This window comes from Chrysemys picta, chromosome 1, assembly GCF_011386835.1.
Source record: "Chrysemys picta bellii isolate R12L10 chromosome 1, ASM1138683v2, whole genome shotgun sequence".
NCBI classification, from domain to species: Eukaryota; Metazoa; Chordata; order Testudines; family Emydidae; genus Chrysemys; species Chrysemys picta.
Window position 1 is genome coordinate 293,285,412 of NC_088791.1, and position 16,330 is coordinate 293,301,741.

The 16,330-nt window shown below is 43.2% G+C and overlaps 1 protein-coding gene across 22 annotated transcripts in view; it reads right to left on the reverse strand.

Moving 5' to 3' along the window:
• ENOX1 (ecto-NOX disulfide-thiol exchanger 1) overlaps window positions 1–16,330 on the reverse strand; it is a 485,482-nt gene that overhangs the window by 100,952 nt on the left and 368,200 nt on the right. The gene's annotated exons all lie outside the window — the stretch shown is intronic.

The following is a 16,330-nucleotide window of genomic DNA, read 5'->3' on the forward strand; positions in this document are numbered from 1 at the left end:
AAGGCCATGGATATTTCTGCTAAAATGATGAGCAGTGAAACAGTTAGCAATATTGGTATTTAAACTTTCATCCTCAGACTCAAGAGTTAATCACACAGACAAACAGCTTGCTTCTCTTTGCACTATTGTTCCAAGCTATTTCCAGATTCAGGAAGACAACGCTAGGTTGAGTCACATGAGGAAGCTTTTCTTTAAAACCATCAAGGTTGGTTAATTAACTGCTAAAAGTAAAATAAAATAAATATGTTTAATGAAATTTTAAACTCTGCTTAAACTACATAGACTGTTTAAGGAGTACTGGAATGGCATTCTGGTTCAAGCTCTGACTAGAGTCACAATAATTTCACTTGTTTGGCTCCAAAGGTGGAGATATATAAGGATGGAATTAAATTGTATATATTTATTAAATTAATTAAAAAAGATTAGAGTACCCATGATAATATGTATATAAATGAAGGCTAGAATTTAATGATTATGCGGCGTTAGTGACCCCGGTGCATAGAGTATCCTGCTTAATTAATAATCTGTGTTTAATTAGCAAATGGAAATTCAAATAGAAAAGATTCCCACTAAAAGGTATTAATAGAATCATCTGAATTTTGTAGAAACCTTTGAACTTTTAAGTGTTTAATTAAAAAGTTCTTTCTATAGGTGCTAACATCTATCAGAAGTCTTTATCTGATCATTTCAGAGGCTCTCTTCAGTGAAAACTCAAGGCAGGAAGAGGTCACAGAGATTTCCTGTCTTTCTTTTATAGGCAAAGTGAAGAGTGTACAGGAGGCCTTCTTCAATGATTAAAATTCTCAGGTGTTCAAGAAATAAATAAAAAAATAAATGTTAAGTGTGCAATAAGCTAAAAAGTCAAACAGTTATACACAATATTATCCAAGCTACATCTCTGGATATACATAAAGGGAAAAAACTAGGAGAGAATGCTAAGTGCCCATTATAATTAACATAACAATTAATAATACTTAGCACTCATAGTGCTTTTCATCCATAGATGAGTCAGGATGGCTTTTGAATTTCCTAACATTTATATATTAGCTCTTATCATACTTAGTTATTTTCATTTAAAAAAAATAATTGAATATGAATACGTGGAACCCAATCATGCAGTCTTCACTCCGGCAAAAATTCTATTGACTTTATTTGCCTAAGTCAAATCTCTGGAAATACAGAGAAGCTCCACTGACTTCAATGGAGCTATGACAATTTGCACCAGCTGAGGTTCTACCCCTTTGAGTTTCTCAGCTTCAGCTTAGGGTAAACCCATATAGGAGATACCATGTTCAGAGAACCAGATTTTAAAAGGCATTTAGGTGCCTAAAGCTGCAGATACATGCTTAACTCCCATGGTGCCTAAATACCTTATAAAATCTGTCCCTCTGAGCCTGACTCTTCCCTATATGAATGTATTCTCTGCCATACAGAGAATACTCTGGGGGGCAAAACCTCAGCTGGTGTAAATTGTCATGGTTCCATTGTAGACAATTGGGCCAATGGAGTTATTGAGTTCTCACTTCCAGTTTACTCATCCTTCCTTCAGGGATGAAGTTTGGCCAAACGCATCTAAGGCCCTAGCTACTGACCCTGGCTTAGCCACCATGTAACATGGCCAAGGTCCTTATCTGTAAAACGGGTTAATAATTCTTAACCTATCTTTGTAAAGTTCCTTCAGTTCTGTGTGTGAACAGCACTGTAGAGTATAAGCGCTATGTATTATTATTAAGTATCATTAAATATTCACCAACAAACATCTGTATAAAATTATATAATAAAATTTTCATTAGCCATACGCAAAATTGCTTCTTGTTAATCGAGACTATAGGTAACTGGTCAAATTTAATTTTAAGAACATCATTGTTCTGGAAGGATGCAAAAACCCCACTTCTTTTTTTCCTTCAATATAATTCAGATTTGTTTCCAATTTTCCTAAAAATTCACTCTAAGGCTTTGTGTTACTTTGTGTGGTGTGTTTCACACAAAAGATTATACTATTGTTTTTCTGCCGAGTTTTAAACCCTGAAAACCAGAGTTGATATGTAGATGTCAGCTAATGGTTCACAACTGCAGCATTTATAGGTTTATTTATTATAGGTGGAAACTTATATTAGGCATATTAAATAGATACTTACATCATCATTGTTCAATATTTGTTGCCATAAACAAAGTCGGCCAAATTATGATATTCCTCTTAAATGTAAATTAAAAAGAATACATAAACTATAAATCTAAGGAGGTAGGGACAAAGAGGACTGATCATAGGGAGAAGTGGAATATTTACAGTAGAAAATATGCCATAACATAGCAAGTTTACTGAATGAAGACAAGGTGGGGGTAAAGGGCTATACAGTTCTGTAGATAGGGAGACTATGGGAGAACATTTGTTTTCCACTATGTATATTAAATACATTCTTTCAACTACCTACACATGTTAAGGCTGAAATTGCATCTTGAAGTTCCAGTGACAAGAACAAGCAACTCAAATTGTGCTTTGCTTGATATTTCATTGATTATTATGCATAAATGAAGTTCTTATTCCTTTTATACAATAAAAATGTACATAGGCAACTGAATGTCTCCCAGTACTTTACAATAAAAGGAAACAATGAAGAAAATAGAATCCAGCTTGACCTCAACTCAAAACAAAAAATCAGAACTCATATCATGGACAACTAATTCCAAAATTGAGGGGTATAGAATGAAATGGTCCAAACACGAAACGATTGTAGGTGGAATAATGGAATATGCAGCAATTTATCTTAGAAAGATTTTAAAATGCATGACAAGTGATACTAAAAATAAAAGAAGGATTTCACCCATAAAATTAAAGTTGAAAGGAAATTTTACAGTCAACATAAACATGATTTTGGAATAAGGACTCCGAGACAATAATAATGTAGATAGTTAGCCTGGTCTTGGTCAAAAGCCTGTCTGCTGAGTTCTGAATAAGCTGGAGTCTGCCAATCAATTTGGCAGGGAGCCCAGCAAACAAAGAATTACAGTAGTCAAGGCTAGATGTTATAAATGAATGGATTACAGTCTCCAGGTCAGCTGTGGATAGAAAAGGGCGTATTTCTGGCAACTGTCCTGATATGCATTTGGTGACATATTGACTATGTTCCAGCACTGAGTCCAAGATCAAAATTACCCTCGGCAACTTGACATGTAATGTTGACACAATATTTCAGTTAAGTGGCAGAGTAAAGAAAGATACAGAATTTTATAATTAATTGGGTCCAAAGAGAAGCATTTGGGTTTCAATGGTATTTACTTTCAGAAAAGTATTTGTCTTCTGCACATTAACAGCCAAAAGACAATAGAGCCCATTCATTGTTACCCAAGATACACTGCCAGAGAGGGAGAAACAGATGTGAATGTCATCAGCAGAACAGAGCAGGTAACCTATAAAAGTTAAAAATACCACCCATGGGAAGAGTATAGAAATGCAAAGTACAGGGCTTAGAGTAGCATATGTTGGAGTTCGCTAATCAATTAGACATGCTATGACAGAGCCCATCATGCATTTGTACAATAGAAACCTACATCATACTGGCTGTGCAATATACTACAAAGAGTGGCTAATGATCTCCAAATATAGAATCATAGGACTGGAAGGGACCTTGAGTGGTCATCTAGTCCAGTCCCCTGCACTCATGGCAGGACTAAGTATTATCTAAACCATTTCTGACAGGTGTTTGTCTAACCTGCTCTTAAAAATCTCCAGTGATGGAGATTCCACAGCCTCCCGAGGCAATTTATTCCGGTGCTTAACCAACCTGACAGTTAGAAAGTTTTTCCTAATGTCCAACCTAAACCTCCCTTGCTGCAATTTAAGCCCCTTGCTTCTTGTCCTATCCTCAGAGGTTAAGAAGAACAAGTTTTCTCTCTCCTCCTTGTAACAACCTTTTATGTACTTGAAAACTGTTATCATGTCCCCTCTCAGTCTCCTCTTCTCCAGACTAAACAAACCCAATTTTTTCAATCTTCCCTCATAGGTCACGTTTTCTAGACCTTTAATCATTTTTGTTACTCTCCTCTGGACTTTCTCCAATTTGTCCACATCTTTCCTGAAATGTGGTGCCCAGAACTGGACACAATACTCCAGCTGAGGCCTAATCAGCAACACAAAAATAGTTAGATTTTTAAAAATCTGCCGCTGCAAGCTCCCACGTCACTCCCCACTAATCATATTTGTGCAAGTCAATGTTGGTTGTTAAGAAGTTGGGTGACTGGCAGTGATATTACCTGAGTTTTGCATGTTACAATATACAAATTACCTCATATAAGTGAAGGGAAAAAAACATTTATAAGTGGTTTTATTCATTCCGCCTTGCCTAGCCTTTCCTCTGCAACACAAATTATAACCTCCCTCCCTTCTCATGATGTCCTTCTAATTCACTGTCATTGGCATGGGCATAATTTGGGGGCAGCATGGAAGGGCACTGCACCGCCCCATACTGCCTGCTTCAGGCAGGCATGGAATTTGCCTCCCATGCATGGCCCCATTGGCCTGGCTGGAGCTGCACCCCCAAATACATAAGTCAAACCATGCCTGTGATCATTGGTTTGCTGTTCTTGGGACGTGCTTTTCTCTTACCAAGAAACAGGATGAGGAAAAGCTAAAGAGGGAACATCCTGGGAATATTGAAACTTCCATATTCCTCAGAATCCATAACAAAACACGCAGAATCACTTGTTCCAAAGCACTTATATTAATAATTAAACAACACTCACTTCTAGAAAAGTAGAAACACTTCTTGTTGTATGTTGAAACAACAGAATGTACTTAAATTAAACAGAGCTCACCATGTCCTACAAGGGATTGCTAGGAAATCTGTCCAAAAAAATAAATGTTGAAAATCTTTTAAGATGTGAAATGTGGTTTAATTTACAGTGAAGAAACTGGCAGCCCAGTGTAACAAAGGGCTTTGGCACACTGCCATGCAATAAATCACTTGAACTTAACAAGACCACTACACCTACATGTCATTTCTCAGCAAACTGGAACCTGTCACCAGGCCAGTATGATACAGTAGGGTAGGTATAGATGCACAGTACCTTCTCTGTTAATGCTGACATTGTGTAGTAAGGAATAAAGCTTGTGGGCTATACTCTGACATCACAGAAACAAATCTAATACAAAGAAAGAATCTGTGCATGCTACTGTCGTCATCACCTTGACTGGATTTTCTGCTATCTGTAATGTACTGTGTGTAATTAGCTGATCTCTTTAATAATTGGGATTGATGTGGTCTTTGTTGTAGGTGGCAGATAGTTCTGTCGATAGTCGATACAGTCACAGCTACTTTTGTGTTTTTATCTCACCAGGAAAGAGCTCCATGAGGAGGTCCTGAGAGGAAGAGGCATCATAAATGTGCCTGGGCTCTGACAGGTTCCCCTATGCGTAGGGACTCTCCTGAAATAACAACCTGCCAGGGCAATAGAGCATGACAGCTTTATGAGGCTCCTTCTTCTCAGTGAAGACCAGGAGGGTACATTTGTTTCAAGTGTCAGATGGTTTCCTTTGCTGAGGGAAAAAGACAGGGCCTCATTTATCAGCCAGAAAGTCATTTGTCTCATCCAAAAAAACCTTTCTAATTTCTAACGCTGGAAAACATTTGCTTCCCCCCATTTTGCTCAAACCCTTCCAAGTCCCCATCTGTTATACCATATGCACCCTATGCCTTCTCCCTCTCCTTTGCTGCCTCCATTCTCACACTCTCCCTTTTGCATCCTTTCTCCCTCTACATCTCCATCTTTCCTTCCTCTCCTCCTTTGCTCTCACATTTCTGCCCTGCTCACACCACCTCAAATATCTTTATAATAATAAAAAAACTACAACGTTTGGGCCCAATCCTGTGAACACTTACTACCAGACAGAGCTCTCTAATGTGAGTGTTCCCAATGAGGGCAGTAATCATATCAGCCAGTAATATTATTAGGGTCTGGTCCTTCATTTATAAACAACAAACTAAATCAAGTTTTAAAAGTGCAGCCATCATGAAGTAGGCCCAACTAACCAAAATATTTGCTCTATCTCACTGGTGTAACCCTGTCCTCTCTTCTCTGCTCCAGTTCCTTATTATCGTCACTCACGACATCATATCCACACAGTATTTACCTTCCACTTCAGCAAAGCATTTAACCTCTTCTTAAGTCCATACCTATTCAGAAAAGCACTTCAGCATGTTCACTGACTTCAGTGGGACTTGAGCCATTGCTTCAGTGCTTTGAGGCTTGATCCTGTTAGGTGTTGAGTGCCCTCAACTCCAATGTAAGTGAACACCTTGCAAGCTCAAGATGACTAGGAATGTACTGCTGAATTGAAGCCTTTGACTGAAAACTCTTTAGACGCTAACTCTTTTATTTGATTGTAAAGCACCACGTGCATTTATAGGCCTATATAAAACAATACATAAAAATAACAGTGAGAAGTCTTATTAGTGAAATCCTGGCTCCACTGAAATCAGTAGCAAAACTCCTTTTCACTTTGATGGGGGCAGTGATGAGCTGCCAAAATCTTAGGAACCGGTTCCCTACGGGATCTTCGGCGGCACGGTGGCGGCGGGTCCTTCAGTGCTGGAGCGAGTGAAAGACCCGCCGCTGAAGTGCCGCCGAAGACCCGGTAGGGAACCGTCCAGTGAGTACAAGCCCCACCCGCCTCCCAAAACAGCCTATCCCCCCCCCATTCAACCCCCACCCATGTCCTGCCCCCGACTGCCCCCCTCAGAACCCGCAACCCATCAACCCCCCCAGCTCCTTGTCCCCTGACCACTCCTTCCCGAGACCCCCCACCCTAACTGCCCCCAGGACCCCACCCCCTACCCAACTCGCCCTGCTCCCTGTCCCCTGACTGCCCTGACCCCATCCACCACCACCCCAACAGACGCCCGGAACTCCCGCCTACCCAACCTCCCCCCCCCCGTTCCCCATCCCCTGACCGCCCCCCCAGAACCTCTGCCCCATCCAACCCCCCCCCCATGCCCGGGACTCCCTGTCCCTTATCCGACCCCCCTGGCCCCTTACCATGCTGCTTACCCCCGCCACCCCCCTCTTCTGGAGCCTCAGTGCATGTCATCCAGGAGCAGCCCTGGACAGCACTGCAGCGGCGTGGCTCCAGGGGGAGCCTCAGATTCTCATGGGGGCCCCTGTGGGGCCTGGGGCAAATTGCCCCACTTTCCCCCCCCCCGGGCGGCCCTGGAGCTCGCAGCCCCCACCCCCCCTTACCTTGCCGGCGGCTGCTCAAAGCGGCAGGTCTGGGGAGCTGAGCTGCTGGTGGCTTGGCACGCTGTGGCTCTGGAGGAGGACGAGGTGGGAGAAGCGGGGGAGGGGCCGGGGGAGATCCCAGCTGGGACTCCTGGGAGCTCAGGTGGGGGACAGGACGGTCCCAGGGGCCGGATGAGGCTCGCGGACCGGAGTTGTTTGCCCACCCGCCTGACCCTTTAACAGCCGGTTCTCCACCGGCGTCTAATTTTAGCAACCGGTTCTTGCGAACCAGTGCGAATCAGCTCCAGCTTGCCACTGGATGGGGGCTAAAATTACACAGTACTGGAGAAACAAAGGAATCCAAGACAGATGAAACACATGGAGGGAAGTGATTATTCCCCTCTATTCGGCACTGGTGAGGCCACATCTGGAGTATTGCATTCAGTTTTGGGACCCCCACTACAGAAGGAATGTGGACAAATTGGAGAGAGTCCAACGGAGGGCAACGAAAATGATTAGGGGCCTGGTGCACATGACTTACGAGGAGAGGCTGAGGGAACTGGGTTTATTTAGTCTGCAGAAGAGAAGAGCGAGGCGGGGATTTGATAGCAGCTTTCAACTACCTGAAGGGGGGTTCCAAAGAGGATGGAGCTAGGCTGTTCTCAGTGGTGGCAGATGACAGAACAAGGAGAAATGGTCTCAAGTTGCAGTGGGAGATGTCTAGATTGGATATTAGGAAACACTATTTCACTAGGAGGGTGATGAAGCACTGGAATGGGTTACCTAGGGAGGTGGTGGAATCTCCATCCTTAGAGGTTTTTACGGCCCGGCTTGACAAAGCCCTGACTGGGATGATTTAGTTGGTGTTGGTCCTGCTTTGAGCAGGGGGTCAAACTAGATGACCTCCTGAGGTCTCTTCCAACCCTAATCTTCTATGACTCTATGATTCTATGACAAAGGAATGAGCCATTAGACAACATTAGGGGTGGAGACCATGGTTATACAGCAACAAGAAGGTAGATAGAAAAATGAGGCAAGGAAGAATAACAACACTGGACAAACCTACATGAAGTCTTTTATCCTACAATAGGTCCTCTGCCATTGCAACAGAATTCTGGACAAAACATTAAAAAAAATATCTGTATGTAAGAATATAGAGACTCAGTTAAGGCTTACTAAAAAAATTATTAGAAAAAAACCAAACAAACAATATGCTGAATTAATATGCTAGCCAAAGGGGCTGAATGGATCATAAAGGTCTTTTATAAATATATAAAAGGAACAAGAAGTACCAGAGTATAATTATATTAATGATTAATTTTTTTTATTTGTATTCTGTTAGCACCTAAGGACACTAGGCCCCATTGTGCTAGGCACTATACAAACACTTCATATGAGACCATCCCTGCCTTGAAGAACTTAATGATGGCTTGAAAAATTACTAAAACAGCTAACTCCAATTTTTTAATTAGTCTTTAGCAAAAGGAATAAAGAAGACTGGACAATTAAGGAAAACCTTTTTAAAAACAGCTACCAATAGAAAGCAATTAGGGGAATACTAGGAAAGTATGAATATTTAGAAGAAAGTCTGGATGATCTACATCCTGGATGCTAAGACACTTAACTAGCAAACCTATTGTACCTGTAGTGGAACTGACTGTATTTCTGAAAAGTCATGGAACATACTATGGAGTTAATGGATTGTGGGGGAAAGCAATTACAGTGCTGATATTAAAAAAACAGGTAAGAAGGTAAGTGATCCCGGTAACCACCAACACGAGTCTCACTTCTGTCCAGGAAAAATAATGGAGCACATTTTAAAGGTAACCTGAAAAAGGGACAAAACAAAACCAAGGTCCATTCCCTTTTTATTATGCATGAAGAAGGCCGGGAAGGATTTTATTTTATTTATTTTTGGTTGGGGGGTTTTTTGCTTAGATTTTTACATTAGAAATTCAAGTCCTGTCTAGCTGGGAAGACTCTCATGACTTCAGAACTGAAGAAATCATATCACAAGGGAGTAAACTTTGAGCAATTGAGAGGGGAAAGGAATTTTAGCCAGACTGTTTACAATGCGTCTTTGTTAACACCATTATTTCCTCGAGAAAGGGCATTCAATTCCCATTCATTAAAATGTGAGAGCACTAACAATATAAATCCTTTGAGATATACAGAAGGTCCCTGGGAATGGCCAGGGAAGATCAAAGCTGACATTCATGATATTTCTAAGGTAAAAAAACTACATGACCCCCCCCCACCCCCGCCAAAAAAACCCACCTTTCAGTCTCTCATTATACATCATAAAGACAAAATGAGCAAATAGGAAGCTATTGGGCAGTTGAACAGTATCTCAAAAGAAGTGGTGGGACCCCCATAGGGTGGACAACAGAGTAGAAAATACATTGTAAGAAATAATCTTGCATTGGTAACAAGATGGAGAGAGTGACTAGAAGATTAATAGGTCATTTCTGCCTCTAGATTATATGGACCATTTCTCCAGATATGATCAAAATGCACAGAACAAAATCAGGGGATGGGGTGTAAATGGAGGTTAGTTACTGTGACTGGAAGTTCTTTGAGATGTGTGGGCCCTATCTGTATTCCACACATGTATATGCATATGCACTATGTGCCAAGTCCAGAGATTTTAACAACCGGTGTCCGGTGGTCCACGCATGCACAGTAGATCTCCTCATGCTCCTGAGACAGGCTATAAGAGGCAGTGCAATTTGACGGCCCCTCAGTTCCTCTCTTTACCGTGAATCCAACCAGATTCGAAGCGGAGGGGACAGAGGGCGGGTAATTTAGATAAGGATCACCCATCTTGAAGAACTTACAGTTACAGTAAGTAACCTCCATTTCTTCTTTGAGTGCTGATCTCTTTGTGTATTCCACATGTGGGTGATTGGCAAGCGGTGCTCAGACTGGAGGTGGTTACGAGGAAGCCAGCAACACAGATGCATGCAGCATTGCCAATCCCACCACTGCATCTACAGCTGAAGCCTGAACAAACACGTAATGCATAGTGAATATGTGTATGGAGCTCCAGGTGACTGCTCTGCAAATACCCAGTATCGGGACTTCCTGCAGAGATGCTACCATGGCAGCCTGTGCTCTCATGGAGTAGGCTGTTATACCATCACCAGGCGGGATGTGAGCTAGCTTGTAGAACTTGATAATGCAGCCAGAAACCCACTTAGAAATCCTTTGAGGGGATATAGCTTGAGCATGGGATCTCTCTGCTATCGCGATGAAGCGTTTTGGAGACTCTAATGGGTCTGGTTCTTTGTAGGTAAAAGGCCAATGCACACCTGATGTCAAGCGAGTGAAATCTCTTCTCTTCAGGAGAAGCATAGGAGTTTGGAAAAAAGACAGGTTAATGAATATACTGGTTAAGGTGAATTTTGGAGGCAACCTTGCAGAGATATTTAGGGTGAAAGTGGAGGGATACCTTGTCCTTTTGAAATACTGTACATGGAGGGTCTACCATGAGGGCTCCCAGTTTGCTGACCCTCCCGGCCAACAGGATGGCCACTAGAAATGCCACCTTCATAGATAGGTGGAACATCGAACATGTCACTAAGGGTTCAAATAGAGGTCTAGTAAGTTTTGACAGCAGGAGGTTAAGAGCCCATAGTGGTGTTGGCTTAATGACTAGTGGGAAAGCCTTGATGAGGCCCTTCATAAATCGTGTTTATAGTAGGGTGGATAAAGACAGAGCACCCATCTATTGGAGGGAGGAAGGCTCTAAGGGCTGCAAGGTGGATTCATAATGTGCTGATTGAAACACCATATTCCTTTACAGACAGGAGCTAATCTAAAATGATCAGGATGCTTGGAGAGACTTTGTGAGACTGATTATGATGTATCCATGCAGAGAAACTTTTCCATGTAGCCAGATAGTTGTCCCTAGTCAAATCTTTTCTACTCTAGTGGCTAGTCTACACTAGAAGCGCTACATTGGTGCAGCTGCACCAATGCAGCTGTGCCACAGTAGCGTGTATGGTGAAGATGCTCTATGCCAACAGGAGGGAGAATGACACTGGCTTTGTCCCCGCCTCTGCCCTGCCTCTTCTCCACCTCCTCCCCTGAGCGTGCCGCATCCCCGCTCCTCCCCCCTCCCTCCTGGAAAGCGCTAAGCATTGCCAAACAGCTGTTAGGCAGAGGGAAATGCTGGAGGGGGAGAGGAGCAGGGACGCGGTGTGCTGGGGGGCGTGGGGGAGAGAAGAAGGCGAGGAGGAGGGAGCTTGGCTGCAGTTTTTCCCCATGGGTGCTCCAACCCTGGAGCACCCACGGAGTCAGCACCTCCCTCCCACTCACCTCCTTATCTGAATATCGGGACAAATGGCGTCCCAATCGTACATTGATCGGGACGCGGGACAAAGGGTTAAATATCGGGACAGTCCCGATTTTATCAGGATATCTGGTCACCCTAATTTTCTATGACCTATAGTGCTAACATTGCTTTAGCATGAGTATGAGGGTTTATAGGCCTCTTGGGGAACGTGTGTTTTGGGGAAGGGATGAATGGTGAGAGTGTGGAAGGTCAGGGAAGGAGTGCCGGGTATATACAACCTCATGGTAGGTGGACACAAGAGGTTGTGAACTCCATATAAGTAGCATGCTTCCTGAGAAGAAATCCCCATGAAGAACACATATTGCTAACACTTATTACAACAATCTGTAACCCACTAAACCCCCATTTTTGTCCTATGACTACAGGGCTGTTAAGAGGCTACACCTACTTGAATCGTCCCTTATTACCTTTCCCAGACCTGAATAAGAACTCTGTGTATCTTGAAAGCTTGTCTCTCACCAACAGAAGTCGGTCCAATAAAAGATATTACCTCACCCACCTTGTCTCTCTAATAAAGAGACTAAGATTATCTGTAGAACTTTAACATGACCAGTAAATTGGTGGTGTGACAGCTATAATACACTCTATTTTGCTGATTACCCTGCCATAAGCATCGGGTCAAGCAATTAATGTATGTGTTGAACACATGACCCAAATGTTTAGGTGTAATCCTCTTGCTAATCTTTCAAATACCTGCAGTCAGAAACTTGCGGCAGAGATTTCACTACCTGTAGTTCTTTGGTGGCTGGGCCATAAGCTAAAATGTTCTGATTGCACTAGTCCTTGTTAATAAGAAAGTATTTTACATTGAGACCAACATGCACTTTGTATATGTTTGAGACAAATACACTTAAACCCCATTTCCTTAACACAATTCTTCTCCACTACTTTTACTACTCATTTTTCCTTACTATTTTGGTACTTTTAAATAACCTCTCAGGTTCTTCCTTTACATTTCTCTTGTCAGGAAGATTGTGCAGCATACCCTTCTTACAAGTACTGTAATGCTGATATCAATTGTCCATAACACTACAGTATTACACTAGTGTAAGCTATTGTATTTTAGAATCTCACTGGCTCCACATAACTTACTAGACAGCACACCTATTCTGGATAGCTATGCTACTTGATGGTATCAAGTTTAATTTCAGATTTTTGTTTACAAAGAGTGTTATGCTGATATGGCATACATGCATAATTTTATGTGCATGGGAATGATGTAAACAAGACAGAGAATATTCCTTAAATCAACTATGAGATATGCAAGATTCTTGAAAGGAGAAGCCTGTTTCACAATTCCTTGTTTTATACTCTTGGGCTTACTATATATATGTGAAATGTGAAACTTTGTCCATCTGTTCATAAAGAGTTTGCAGAGAATTTTAAGAAGACATGTTAATGAAATTAATGGGGCATATTTACAACATTGATAAAACAACAACTTGGAGCATCTGGAAAGCTCATAAATTTGGTATTTATAAACATACATGGATTGTGACACCTTTAGCCAAATATGTCTTTTCAGTGTCCTTGCCCCCACATGACAGACCGGCCAGGGGCTACCTTCCTTCCGGGTACTGCTGAGAGTTTGTCAGGCTTGTGTAAGCCTCATGCTTTGAAAAATTTACCTGCACCAAGGCCAATTTTGCTTTTAAGGAAACATCACAATTCTGTACATGGCAGGAACTAACCAGACAGTAATATAAGTCTTACCTGAGGCCTGATATACACTACAAAGTTAGGTCAACATAAACCACCTTGCGTCGACCATGTGTCTGCACTTAAATTTGTCTCCCACTGATGTAAACACCCACTACATCGACATAGCAATGTTACCTCCCCAAGTGGCGTTGAGCCATGGTTGATGTAGAGGTTGATACAGCACAAGTCTAGACACTGCATTACCCATATTCACCCTAACAGTCCTCCAGCAGCTGTCACAGTGCCCAACACTGACCACTCTGGTCACAATTGTGAACTCCACTGCCAAGCGGCCCCGTGAATTTTTGAAATGCCTTTTCCTGATTGTCCAGGATGGCAAGTACACCTACAGCTCTCCATTATTGTGTGCAACTGCCCAGCTGACCATACCGGCTACATACTTCAGAAGTGCTCTGGCTTCGAGTAGACAGGAGATATTGGATCTCCTGAGCCTTTGGGGAGAAGAGGCTACGCAGACACAGCTATGGACCAGCCATAGAAACATTGACGTCTACGAGCAGATTTCATGGGGGATGCAGGAGAAGGGTATGACAGGGACCAGCAGCAGTGCCATGTGAAAGTGAAGGAACTTCAGCAGGCATACCACAAGGCCAGGGAGGCCAACAGTCGATCCAGTGCCAAGCCTCAGACCTGCTGCTTTTAAAAAGAGCTGCTTGCCATGTTCGGCAGAGACCCCCCATGACCCTGCAGATCATCATGGATACCTCTGAGGAGCCCAACCCACAGCCCCCTGACTTGAACAGTGAGGATGAGAAGGAGGTGGAGGAGGATGAGAGACATGTGACTAGGGCCCAGCTATGTCGCAAGCCAGGACTTGTTTGGGACTCCACCACAGTCCAGTCAGTCCTGGCAGTCGAGCCCAGTGAAGGGGAAGGATCATCGAATAAGCGTGTAAATGTATTTCTCACAGTGATGACGTTAGGAGTCCCTAACTTAACAGGATGCAGCTCATGACTTTTCATTAATTTACTCGTACTAGAAGAGGTAAGGTACAACAAAGAGAGGTAGAGTTGCGATCTGCTTTTCATTGCTCCTGAGAGATCTCGATGAAACTTTCATGAAGGCATTCTTCAATCCTCTCCCAAAGGTTTCTAGGGACGGAAGTCTTATTTCTTCATCCACAGTAGGGCACTTTCCCGTGCCAGTCAGTGATAACTTCAGCAGGCACCATTGCAGTCAGTACACAAGATAGCAACATATAGGCCTAGGTGGCTCCGGGACGCCAACAGCAGCTGTGCTCTCTGTGTTACCCTCAGGAGTCATACTCACTGTGGCTGGTGCTGTGAGTGGTGCCATGCACCAGTAATCCCAAGCAAAAGAGCCAATTAGCATGTGTTGTTGAAAACATTAGGGGAGGAAGGGAAGGGAAGGGGAGTTCTGAATCTTTTGCTTTCTGTTGTGACTATTCTGACAATGGTACCTCTGTGTGTTTTATCTGCAGTTGCTGTCATTGTGACCTTGAGGGGTTCCTCCTCCACACCTGCCGAACGCCTGAGCCAGATAGGGAGGAGAAAGAAGAGGACTCAGGCTGACATGTTCAATGAAATCCTGCAAGCCAGTGCTGCATCAGACCCTGAGCACAGGGCCTGGAAGGTGAACATTGCAAACAGCCTAGAGAAGGAAAGAGTGCAGAGGAGAAAGGCCCAGAAGTCCCAGCAGGAAAAGGAGAGGAAGATGCACCAGCAGGTAATGAGGCTTCTCTGGCAGCAAACACAGATCCCGCAGACTCTTGTGGACCTACAGATTCAACAATCCAGGGCTTTACCCCCTCTGCAGTTCATGGAGAACTCGATTGCAGCACCACCCCCCAAACATTCCTTATGTCATCAGGGGCTGCTGCCTACCTCTCCACCTGGGGGGACATTAAAGACTACCAAAGCTTCACATACACTGACCTGTGAAAGCCACAGTTGGAGTATGTAGCTAAAATGTACATGAATGTTCTTTCCCCTTGTAAAGTTCTGTTCTATTCATTTATTAAGTTTTCAGTGTATTTGCTTTAAAATTGCACAGATTTTTCTTTTCACTGATTGTTTGGAACATAATTCATCTTTATTAGTTCACGACATATGCTGCAGAGTGCCTAGCGGTTCTGAGAGCACCCACTTACTGGTTACTGTACAGTGTGACACAACTCATAGGATCCGTAACAAACAAAATGAATAGGTGCAATGACAGTGTTACATTCATACAGGTACACCAGCACCACACAGTTCTTAACAGGCCAAAACCAGCAGGGACAGGTAGAGCATTACTGTGTCTCACTGTTAAACTACTCTTTCAAAGCCTCCCTGAGCCATATAGCTCCGTGTTAAGCTCTTTTAATAGCACTTATATCTGGCTCTTCCAACTCAGCAGACAGCCACTCCACCTCTGCACTCAACCCCAGTGGAAATGTTTTCCCTCTTTGGTTCACAGATATTATGCAGGACACAGAAGGCAGCTATAACAGTGGGATATTTTTCTCACTGAGATCCAATCTTGTGAGTAAACAACATCAATGTCCCTTCAATCTACCAAAAGCACATTCAACTATCATTCTGCAACTGCTGAGCTGCTAGTTGAATCTCTCCTTGGTGCTGTCGAGGTGGCCAGTGTATAGCTTCAGGGGAACTGGGGGTAGGCTGGGTCCCCCAGGATCACTGTTGGCATTTCAACATCACCAGTGGTAATCTACCAGTCAGCAAAGAAAGTCCCTGCTTGTAGCTTTCTGAACAGCCCTTTGTTCTTAAAGATGTGTGTGGCATGCACCTTCCCTGACCAGCCCACAGTGAAGCTAGTGAAGCATCCCCAGTGATCCACCAATGTTTGCATAACCATAAAAAATTAGTCCTTTCTGTTGATGTCACGCTCTGGCAAGGTGGTCTGCCAAAATAGGGATCGGTATGGCATCTATTGCTCCAACGCAGCTCAGGAACCATACTGCTGCAAATCGAGCCACTATGTCCTGCACATTGCTGAGAGTCACACTCTTGCATAACAAGAGGTGATTAATGGCCCTGCACACTTGATGACAGCTCCCACAGTGGGTTTTCCGAA